The sequence below is a fragment of the Acartia tonsa genome, chromosome 2 (assembly GCF_053477335.1).
Source record: "Acartia tonsa isolate MP-2025a chromosome 2, ASM5347733v1, whole genome shotgun sequence".
NCBI classification, from domain to species: Eukaryota; Metazoa; Arthropoda; class Copepoda; order Calanoida; family Acartiidae; genus Acartia; species Acartia tonsa.
The window spans coordinates 26,941,064-26,953,825 of NC_137261.1; positions in this window are offsets into that span (position 1 = coordinate 26,941,064).

Genomic DNA, 12,762 nt, shown 5'->3' on the forward strand with positions numbered 1-12,762 from the left:
AGATACGATTTAGAAAGCGTAGCAACTCTATGATCGTTACCAGAATTTTGTTTTTTAACTTTTTAATAACATTTTTTTATGTAATATGATCATCCGATTGATCTATTTTTTTGAGTACTGATTCCTATTACAATAAGGTTCAACATTATAAGCGAAGCATCACTATAATCAAGCCCTAAAAATGTCAGTATGTCCTTGAACAGTATTCTGTATTTAAGCAGTTTTGCGACAAATTTACATTCAATTTAGCCAAAACTTATATATTTATATTTAGTATATTAATTCTGACACTCTACAAGAGTTAATGTTCGTTTGTCACACCGTTTTAGAGCTTCGCTTTTATGGATGTTGACATCCTTTTTTTTCTCTCCAGAGCAGCAGAAAATCATTTTGTTGTCTGTCTTGGAAATAATTCTTTTTTTATTATTATATACAAGGTTACATGTTCTGGAAAACAAATAGACAACAAAGTAGACAAAGATTAATAAAAATGTTGAAGACTAAAATATATGACAATGTTAGTTGGACAAAGTAAATTATGAAGGTAACCCGCGGCATAAATAATAAATGTAATAAGTATGACGCAGGCAAGTATCTAGCCCCTTGTCTTGTGGACCTTTTACGTCTGGTGGCAAGCTGCTTTCTGCTCTTACTTAATACTTATGACACTATTGGCTGAAATTCAAAGTCCCAATTGAAAGTCGACAAAAGGTCCACAGGGTGGGGACATACAGTTATAAAACCCCTTCTTCCTCTATTGGAAATTCTAAAAGATGTCTTTAAATCGAAGGAGAAACCCGCCCCAGCGAGGTAATTAATTAGTTATTTTAAGTTTAGGATGTTTTGAAAAAATCCTTGTAAATGAACTTATTATTAAAAAAACTTTATCTACTTTATAACTGAATACATATGTAATATATATTATATATGTAGTTAACAAATTGTTAGCTTGTTAATGCTTCGCTACGTCTGGGCGGAATAATTCTTGTTTTATCAGAATCATATATTTCAGGATTTACTCGAATAGAATGTAAAGATTGATTGTTTCTGCCTACTTTTTTTTTGGCAAGAATTATAGTTTTTTTTGGAAATATATAAACTACATGTAGTTCACAGTGGGATCCAGTGGGACATCCAAAAAATTTAAAATTGACTTTTATCTATCCTAGGAAGTAATAATGGCTGTAAGTAGACAGCTAGAAAAGAAATTTTTAAAAAATATTCATTTTTGGCGGATTTATGCCATTTTTAAAATAGGTAGTGAAAAATTTCTTTTCAGTTTTTATGATTTTTTAGATTTTTTTACACAATTTTTTCAAAGCAACAAAAAATACAGTTATGTTCAGCTTATGCAAATAATTTTTGATTGAGGTACTTTTCAGATACCTGTACCAATGTCTAATTAAAGAAAAATTTTTAAAAAATATTTTTTTGATGGTGTAAAATGACATTTTGTGAGAAAATTTCACCAAAAATATTAAGATTTTTAACCACAAAAAATCAGTTTTCTCCATTTTACCCAAAAACGGCCAGGATGCCCCGGGTTTTGCAATAATAATATTAATATGCAACATGTATTGTGTTTAAAACAGTTTTCATAACCTGGGGCCGTTTTTGAGTAATTGAGCATTTTACATTGCATGGTTTGAACAATTTCGTTCTTGTTAATTTGAAATTTTCCCTCGTTAGAGGGGGAAGGAGTCATTTTAGAGCCCAAAGTCATCTCTGCAATGTTTTCTAACTTTTTGAGGCGGAACTTTCTTTACTTATGCATTATTTGCCTCCGGCCAACCGTTTCGCCGTTATTTGCCGCCGTATGTGTGATTTTTAACGATTTTTGCCGTTCTCGCGGTTTTAATGGACATTTAAGGAAACAAGGAGTCCTTAAAAAAAGATGACTTATAAATACTTTTATTTTAGCAATTAAATTTGCTAAATTTCATGTGTTCTGAAAAAAATTGTATTTCTAACTGGTTTTGGTTCAGCAGAAATTCAAATTCGGGGATTAATAATAATATTGCAAAAACATTATATATGCGTCTGAGAGAGAGAGAGAGAAAAATACGTTTAAGAGAGAATATAATATAAGCAAATATGTTTATATTCTTATACAAACTTTAAATGAAGATAGCTAGACTTAGAATAAAGGTATTAACACAAAATCAAAAGTGTTTTGAAAATTATGTTATTGTTGTTTATATCTGTAAAAAAAACATTAGAAAACATGCCTTATTAGTGTCCTATTTTACTTATACTGGACCTACCTAAAAATGCCGGGACTCGAACTGGGTGCACCTGACGCTATATTCATGTTCACAAACATTGTTTGCATTGAAGAAATATTTACATAGACGTTTATTTTGTTAAAATATTCCTATCCTAACTAAAGTTATGAAGGTTTATAGATTTTTTAAAAATAGGGTAGCTTCGCTCCTCCAAAACCGCCAGACGTACTTACCAAATGCACATTAGAAGTTAACAGGAGCAAAATTTATGTTATTCTTGAGTTAAAGCAAAAGAAATTACATCATTTCGTCAAATACAAGCTTTTTTATTGATGTTTACTTTTGTCTACCCTTAATGTCCCGTTTTTTGGCAAAAGATCCCACTGTGTAGTTTACTCACAGGAACGCAAAGACATAATAGTTATATATCGCATGGTATAGACAACTTTCTGCGGATATTAAAATATAAAATTTGTATTAATTTTATGGTTTTTATTTTAAAATTCGTGGAAAATAGAATGTAATACGATGCTATACATAAATTTTCAGTATTGCGGAGAACCGGTCCATTCTTTTCGAAGCCTTACTGAAAATAAGAAAATAAATTAAACTATTTTTTAACCATCAGTTAAATTTAATATAATATACTTTTAATATATGTAAATTGCGCTTTCCATATCTGACCTAATATTTAAAGCTACACTTTTAAAATTGGGTGTTTAATATAAATGGACAATTATAGATTAACCACGCAACCTTACTTAATACTAATAATATAAAAATAGAAATAGAAAAGACTAAAAATATATAAAAATGTTATGAGAATTCATGGGAAAAATTGTGCAAGAACAGATTTCTGATTTGCATTAATATAGGAGAACATACAATTCTTACATCACTTATAATAGAAACAAGGAATATTATGTCAAAAGGGAGCAAAGCTGTTTGAAATTATTAGTTAAACATTAGAGTTAGAGAGAAACAGGAAAAAAGAAGAAAATAAGTAAAAACAAAATAAGTGAGAGATGGAAAGAGAGAGAGAGAGAGAGGAAAAAGAAGGAAGAGGAAAAATAAAAATGGAACAGGGAACAGAAATTTAATCGAAGTAGAGAAGGGATTAGCTGCATGGGATGGGGGGTAGGCTGGGTAAAAATAAAAGAAATTAATTAATGTTATCTGCACTTCTAATACAAAATCATGCCAGGCTATCAGACAGAGAGATAAAGTACAGACAAAATTTTTTTTGCTTTAATCTAAATAGAATCATATCATTAAACCAATTATCTTATTCTTTAAAACATAATTAACAAACTAATAGGAGTTTGTGGATGTTGAAATGTTCCAATATAATTCAAGGGGATATTAACAACACTTCATAACTATTGAATGATTGTCCAATATAATTCAAGGGGATATTGCCAACACTTCATAACTATTGAATGATGGTCCAATATAATATAAGGGGATATTACCAACACTTCATATAACTATTGAATGATGTTCCAATATAATTCAAGGGGATATTACCAACACTTCATAACTATTGAATGATTGTCCAATATAATTCAAGGGGATATTACCAACACTTCATAACTATTGAATGATTGTCCAATATAATTCAAGGGGATATTGCCAACACTTCATAACTATTGAATGAAGGTCCAATATAATTCAAGGGGATATTGCCAACACTACATAACTATTGAATGATAGATAATATGGAGTTTTCTTTCATCTCTTCATAAACAGGGTGCATAAAGTTTCTTTCATTAAGAGCCCCTCTGGGATAGCAAACTATAGGAATAAGACCACGCAGGGTTAAGGCCACCCCCATTAGTACCATTGAATATTGAATTTTGATTGGTTATTCCAAACTAGTACATAGTGTCCAAACTGTTCAACCAATAATTTAAATATTTATATGTTTAATTTTGTTATTTTCATTTTGTTCATCTCAAGGAGCTGAAAACCCTGTAGACTATGACTAAAGCTATATTTAAATAATGCTATCCCCAAAAGTGTCTTCTAAGCACAGAACCCACTTTCCTTTCTTTTAAGATTATATTTGGGGTTATCTTTATTCTTTATGCCTAACCCCTGCAGCTACTGTACTTGCAGTGCTTAATACTTGTACCCAATATAACCTAACCTAACCTATGTAAAGTAAAAAACAAACACTTGAAAACTGAACTCCCCTCTTATTTCCAATATATATTAAAACTAAATGGATGGGGAGGGGGGTTGTGCTCGTTAAGTACTTTGAGGGAAACCCCCTGAAAATATGACGATTGTATTGATACACCCAGTATGTCCATAAATACATATTCTCTTGTTCATTACATATAAAAGAATCCAGGGAATGAGGGGACATTGGGCTGTTTATTACACTAGTTCCCAAGGTATAAAAACGTTTTCTTATTCGTTGGGTTAACAACTTCGGGGACTTTAGTAAATTTTGATTGGTTGTGTGTTCATACGTTTCAACCACTAATTCTAATCTACAGAAGAAGTAATTTTGTGTGTCATCATTAGGGATAAACATCAATTTATTGGCTTTTGTCTTATCCCTTTATATCCCTGAAAAGAATGTATAGATGTAATAATGTGCATACTTATTAAATAATTATTCCATTACATTCCATTCTAGGGATATCTAACTTAAAGATAATTCACAATTTTTACTATTAATATTGGAGTAGCTCCTGTAGGAGAGTTTTTGGTTAGGTAATTATGGTCATTGGTATAACATAATTTCAATATTTTGTCTGCCATGACTACTTTAATCTTATGCCATTTAGTCGACGAAAATATTTTTGTATGGTTTTCATTTACAGGGTATCTTCTTATAGGTCCTGGGAAGGATTATAACTATTTTGGGAGAAGGTACCGACACCCTCCAGAACGAAAAAGGCTCTGGAAAAAAAAACATTACTTCCTCCCCCCCCCCCCAGAAAAAAACCCTGAAATTAAAAATGAAATAAAAATTGGGTTATCGAATACAATTCATCCCTTCTCAATTGTCCCTAGATGCCTCTAGGGGCGTAGCCGCTATAATTTTGATAAATTCATAATAGCTCTGCTTGTTTTATCGACAATGAAATATGTTTTAATACATATAAATATATAGATAAAGTAGTGACGTGCACAAATATTGATATTCTTTACATCAATACATACTTACAAGAAAAGTTTACACTGTAAAATATCTACATTCCTATAATGAAGTTTATTGCCCATGCAAATATATCATAAATGGTCCTAGCGGTAATATAGAGTTGGTAAGCTTTATCACTATGACTCTATGAATAGGAATCTCAATTCTAAAATATAATAAGATCAAAAATGAAAATACTGACCTTCTCATGGAAATAAAATGTTACCATTTCAATGTTGTATCTTATTGTTGAAGGAATCCTTAGACAAGATTTAACATCGATAGGACAATTCTCAATCTTTCTAAATTGATGACAAGAGCTATTAATTACATATGTTTATTTGGAATATTGACATGCGGTCTTTTCTCTCCGGTCCTAAATTGCTTTAAAAGTTATTGAGTTTGGGGTCTGTATCTTAAGTAGACTAAAATGAGAGCAAAAAACAAGAGAAGGCCCCCCCCCATACTATGTACATCATCGTTTTAGATACGATAATAACTATTTCTCGCATCATATTATGAACAACATTCCGCAGATATGAAAATGTACAATCAAAAGATTAACATTTTTATATTTGTAGAAAACTGGATATAATACAATGCTAGACATATTTTTTCGTATGGCTGAGAACCGATTCTAATCCTCTGGATATTAATCAGTTTTGAAGCGATATGAGAAAACATTTTCTTCTTTTGGATGCCTTTAATGGGTTTCAAATATTTTAGAAAATTTCGAAACCCCGATGCTATGGACATGGACAGACAGACAGACAAGCGTCGAAAGTAAAAACCTTTTAAAACTGAAATAAAAATGCCATTGCCAAAGATTATTTTTTTACAGTGCACTCAAGAAATTGATGTTTTATCAATAAAAAGAACATGTAAGCCAAATATTTTAACCTTTTCAACAGAAAATCTTTCAGACTAAACGTGTGACCAAATTATATCACCAAAAACAAGGATGACATCATAAATTAAAGCCAAGATATTTTTGACTAAACAATTTAAATTATTTTACGTAATGTGGTAAAGTAAATGCAAAAATATTGTTATTTTAACGAAAAATAACATCAATAGAAAAGTAGAAAGTATAAAAGATAGAATTTTATTTATATAGGGAAAAGTGTCCTATGTCTACACTCTAGATACCTCCTTACATATAAATTAATGTTTAAAATTCTAGATGTAATACAGAACTCAAGACTAGCAATATAAGAACAAGGATAATGACATCCATAAAAGCATTGCTCACTTGGAATATTTAAGAATTCAAACAGAGTTTTATACAATTTTAATTAATTATGTCGAGTATGGTATGAAAAGTGGTCATGGTTGACATCATTTTACGTCGACTTTATAACCAACATAAGGAATTACTGCAAGAATTTCATAATAGCACCACATAACTTTTTTTAGACACTTTTTACAGTTATAAATCTATCTCAAACATTTAAAAGTTATTTACTATTGCTGCTTCATAACGAAATATATTTAAAAGAAAAAATCTTTATTTTCAACCGCATCTCTTGTAGAAGTTAATCAAGCAATATTAGCTTGGTCGTTTTATTCTTTAAAAAAATCAGGATGTTATGTTGATATGTTTTTTTTCTTTTTTTTTTGCGGGGGGGGGGTTGACAGATACCCTTCTTGAAAATCATGAGAACGCCTGCCTCATGTCTGGATATTGTTTGGAAAATGTATTTTAGTGCTTTCCCTAAAGATACCTAGTGTGCACAAAAATCCCCACTCATTTTAAAATTAATTTAAGATTTTATACCTGCATTCAACCTTTGCGGCATGGGTGGGATGGGGGGGGGGGGTGCTTCTCCCTCCGTTGGCACCATAAGCCCAACATAATCTAACCTATGATAAGCATGAGAAAACCACCCTCTTATTTTCAATTTATTTCAAAATGGTAAAAAGGCGGGGGAGGGGGGGGGGGGGCTTGTGTTACTGTGCTTGTTAGCCACTTTGATAGAAACTGTCTGGTTTTCTTGTATAAGTTTACCTTTTTATCCATATAAAAATGTTAGAACAAGTCTGGAACATGGAATACGAAATATGAAATGTCAGGTAGCTTATTTAGCCATGTTAATTATGATGAAGTATAAATTTGTTTTTATCATTTCATTTTATTATTAACTGGTTATTCAATTCCTGAGGGGGTAAAATTAAGCTCTAACCAGCTACTAAATTTGAACAAATATTTGGTAATTTCAGCAGATTTTTTCGTGATTTTTTTTTCGCTTCGTAAAAAAGACGACCTTTGTATCGACATTTTAGATTTGTTGGCTATACCTTATTCCTTGGTAAAATGATTGGAGGAAAAATTTTACACCGGGGGCAAAATCAAAATCAGTGTGAGGGTGAGTCGAATCAAATATTGTTAATAAAATTTGGTTGGGTTAGGGGGAGGGGGAGGTTATAGCCCCCTTTACATAAATTGTTTCACAATGAAACCTTCTAAATTGTTCTTTGTCTGAAACTCACACTGTTTAATGGTTCCACACAAAATTGATTTTCCAGCTTTCAGATTATACACATTCAGTTTAGAAATACAAAATATATCTATTTTGGAAAATAATAGGATAACAATAAAATACAGGATTCTGTTTTAGAATAAACCTACCTTTTAGGACTTGCTTATATAGATGCTTTGCTTATAACATTGTACCTAGTTGTCCAAGGAATCAGATGAATAGTATAATTAAATCATACAAATTTGTTTGTCAAAGTTGAAAAACAGCCTGTTTTAAATGGATGTACAGACTTTCTGGTGATGATTATAGAGTTGCTACGCTTTAAAGTCGTTCCTTTTTTGTTACAGGAATCATAGCATAAAAGTTTTTAATCAATAGGGCAATTCTAACATGCACAAAGTAACGGAAAGAGATAACGTCGAACTTACAGGCTATATATAGAAAAGCTTCGCTTTTTAACAAGGGGTATTACTCTTTTAGGTTATACTTTTAACAGTTATAAATCTATCTCAGCCATAACATTTAAAAATTAGTTACTACTGATGCTTCATAAAGAAAAAAGTCCTCATTATCCATCGCATCTGTAATAGAAAACAATAATATAAATAAATAAAAAAAGCATTAAGAATTATACAGAAGTAGTTACATTGTTAAAATATATCATTAGGAAAAAAATTCACAGCTAATTCTATTAGGTAAGTTCTTAAAAGAATTAACGTTCAGTGATGATAATGCAAAGACGCATATTGTTAAACGTGTTGAACGTGTTAAACCCTCATGGACCTATAGGAAGCTTAATTGTAAAGGAGAACCATATTGGTCCAACTACGTCCAATTGGGGGGGGGGGGGGCGGATTAACCCCCACCCTCTAAAAAAAAATTAAAAGCTTGGACATCATTGCCTATATGATATAAAGATTACCCATCCCCCCCCCCCAAAAAAAAATGAATTGAAATTTGACTTTTTACCCACCTTTCCCCCTCCCCCCAATGAAAAAGCTTAGACGCCCTCCTTGTATCGGTCCATCATTTTTAAAGAACTATATGCGTACGTACTAAATCAATTGTAAAGTAGCAAGGTCACCTGTGGCATTAGCGTAATCGTAATGTGTCAGCATGCTATCGGAATGGAGTCGGGTTAGAGTCTGGACCACATCGAGGCATAATAGATAAATGCATTGCACAGTTAGGACTTCCAAACAAAGGTTGTGCAATTAAAGGGTTGGATGTTACTTTACCTAGGACCCCAGATGTTTGGACAGAAAAATAATAGTTATTCATGGTTGTCGGGCCTATAATTACAGAGTCATTAACAGCAGCATCGCCCTAACGAGATAATTAACAATTTATAAAGTTTTAAAAAATTGATCCCAAAAAACTTTAGTTGCATTGAGTATGTATTAATGACATGTAATTAGATAAAAATTAATCTTTCAATTAACAGAAAAAAATATTATATATCCTTTTTTGTGCGTGACAAAAGAAATAAAATTGGAATTGAAACGCCAATACGCGGAAATAAAGTTGCAATAAACTGTAAGAAACCAATATATTGGTTCCTAGGATTATATTAAGAATTTTGCATATTTGTACAGTTGAAAAAATGCGCATGAATTGCAGACTTTAATAACTCATCCTTTTTTTGATTTCTAATCAAAAAGTGTCAAATCCTATTTTATAAAGTAGTAAGATTTATTGTCTGTATCATAAGATTTCACGAACTAATAAACTCAATGAGTTCTTGATTTCAGGGGAGCTTCAAATATAGGCACCATGATGATTTTAGGGTATTTTGTGTATTTGATTTAAGTATTGGGAAGGTTTTAGGATATATTTTTATCCATATCTATCCCTTGGTTTAATGAGACCCTAGAGGCTAGGGGCGCATCCGCTATAGTTTTATTAGAAGTATAAAGAATTATATTATCAAATGCTTTGCTAAGATCACAAAACTACCCCAAAACTAATAATTGGGATTTTTGAAATATAAATTAATCAATTCTTACAAGGAGAAACAGTTTTGACTTCCATTCAAGTTTTAGTTTTATTTGGCTTACTTCACTTTTAGGATATAGTTTTCATAGATTTTTGAAAAAAAAAATTTTATACCTTTCAACGTTATTAAAATGAATTTATTATTTCTTAGATCTTACGCCAGATTATCATGTACTTTAATAAAATATAACTTCTAACGATCCCCCGGCACCATCCATTCCCTTTAACCAATCCCTTCCCATCCAACTGGATGAACTAACTGACCAATAAGTGATGTCCATGGCAGCAACCTGTCATAATATCCACTTCTATATCTAACCATTGTTATTTCATGGATCATTCGGTACAAATTTTGTAATTACATTTAGAGATACATTCTTTGGCTCTGATTCTAAAACACACACACACACCCATACACACACACGCACACACAACCACACACACACATACATACACACCCACACACCAATCTTTTCTCATCTTATGAAGAAATCTATTTTAACTGTTCTCAGAAGGATTCTTTCACTCTTCTTTAAACGATTACAGAGTGTCCCTACAAAAGCAATCAACAAATTTTAAAAACAAAGCTTTTCTACAATTATGGTCGTCCCGTCCGTAACTGTTCTCTTTTATTAATGAAGGCATGTTAGAATTGTCGTATCGATTTCAAAATTTGCATGATGATTCCAATGACAGTTAGGTACAATTTAGAAAACGTTCTCACACTCTACTAGAGTTATTATTCGTTTGTCCTTGCTTCTGATTTTAAAGCTTCGCTTTTTATGGATGTTTTCATCCTTGTTATTGATCCTTCCTTTCTTGATTTTGGTTTAGTATAGTATTTGTTAATTCCATAAACTTAAATCAATATTGAATAATATCTTTTTAAAAGCGAAGCTTTTCTATAATTAGGGTCGGTCCGTACGTCCGTCCGAGATAGATAGCTTTTATTCGTTAATTTAGGCATGTTAGAATTGTCCTATCGATTTCAAACTTTGCATGATGATTCCTGTAGTAGTTAGGTGCGATTTAGAAAGCGTATCAACTCTATAATCATTACCCAGAATGTCCGTATGTCCATTTTAAACATGTTGATTTTTCTACTTTTTTAACAACAAATTTTTATGTGATCTAATTATCCGTTTGATCTGATTTTTGGTATATTGATTCCTGGGACAACAAAGAACAATAGTATAAGCAAAGCAACTCTATAATCAAGTCCTAAAAATGTAAGTATGTCCAAAACATTATCCAGTATCAAGCAGTTTTTCAACAAATTTACTTACAATTTTGATTCGACTCTTTCAATACTTTTATATTCTGATTATTCAGTTCAGACACTATACAAGTGTTAATGTCCGTTTGTCCTACCGTTTCAGTGCTTCGCTTTTATGGATGTTGTCATCCTTGTTTTATCTTCATTTTGATTTTAAAATACTGTTGATTTGAAATCCAAAAAAGTTCAAAACTGGTAAAGAAGGTAAAAACTACCGAATTAGATTTTTCTTGGAATTTTTTTGGAGGGAGGGGAATACTTTTCCCTACATAATTTTTTCATACATTGTTAAGAAAATGTTTATGTAACGATAACAATGACATAGGAAAAAGTAAGTAGAAGATAAAATGATATCCATCTTTTGAATCTAAAACAAAACAAGCTCTTACAAAGACAGAAATTCAGGGGGAAGGAGGAGAGTTGTGAAAAGGAAGTAGTTATCTTACACATAGTGGCTATATGGGCTTTGTATTCGAAAGTGAAGGGAAGGGCAGAAAAAATTGCAAAAACCATCACAAGACTTCAATCTAAAAATAAGATAGCCTAAAACCATCCTGAGATATATGTGAAGCTTCAATAAATTTTTTAAAAAACGCAATTGGTTCTGTTGTGATAGTAATCTAAAGAAAAATACCTTACTGCTTTATGTAATAACTAGCGGCTTCGCCCCTAGCCTCTAGAGGCTTTGCCCCAAGAGGTTTGATCAACCTAATTTTTCGTAAATTAGATTTAAAAAGAAAAAGTAAAAAAAAAATTTTTTTTTTGGGGGGGGTATTTTTCATTTTTTGGGGGGGTTGGGGGTGTCCCACCCCCCAAGAAAATAGCTTAAAACCATCACAGGACCAGTAGGTATATTCCATGAAGAGTAGAACCCAATCGGTTCAGTGGTTACTGAGATCTTAAGCTTCAGACGGACAGACAGACGGACAGACGGACAGACAGACATCGGTCTACTTTGTATTATAGACAACGGTTTTGCCCCTAGCAATCTAGGGGATCTGTCTTCGACTGTAATAGCAGAAGAAATTGCATAAAAACATCCCAAGACTTAAATCTAAAAATAAAATAGCCTTAAACTTTTCTGAGACCTATGTGAAGCTTTAAAAAAATGGAAAACTCAATCGATTTAGGAGTAATATCAATCTGAAACTACAGGCAAAAAAAAACCTTACTACTTTATTTAATAACTAGCTGTTGCGCCCCTTGCAATCTAGGGGGTTTGTATTCGAAGGAATAAGATAAGGGTAGAAAAATAGCCTAAAATCCTCCCAAGACTCAAATCTATAAATAAAATAGCCCAAAACCATCGTGGACCTATGTAATGCTTCTATATTTTTTTTAAAAATTCAGTCGGTTAAGGAGTGATAGTAATCTGAAGCTACAGACGCAAAAAGCCTTACTACTTAATATTATAGGATAACATATCCTTGTATCCTTGAGAGGATGGAAAGCAAGTACACATATTATTTAGCAACCAACTGTTGAGCCTCTGACGAGATGATCAGCTGTTTTGGTTCCTTTACTCCACTGTATAGTAGAAGTAGTTTTATTTTTCTTTAGTACTGTGATAAACAATTAGATTTTTCTTAATCCTACAATATAAAGTAGTAAGGTTTTTTGCCTGAAGCCTTA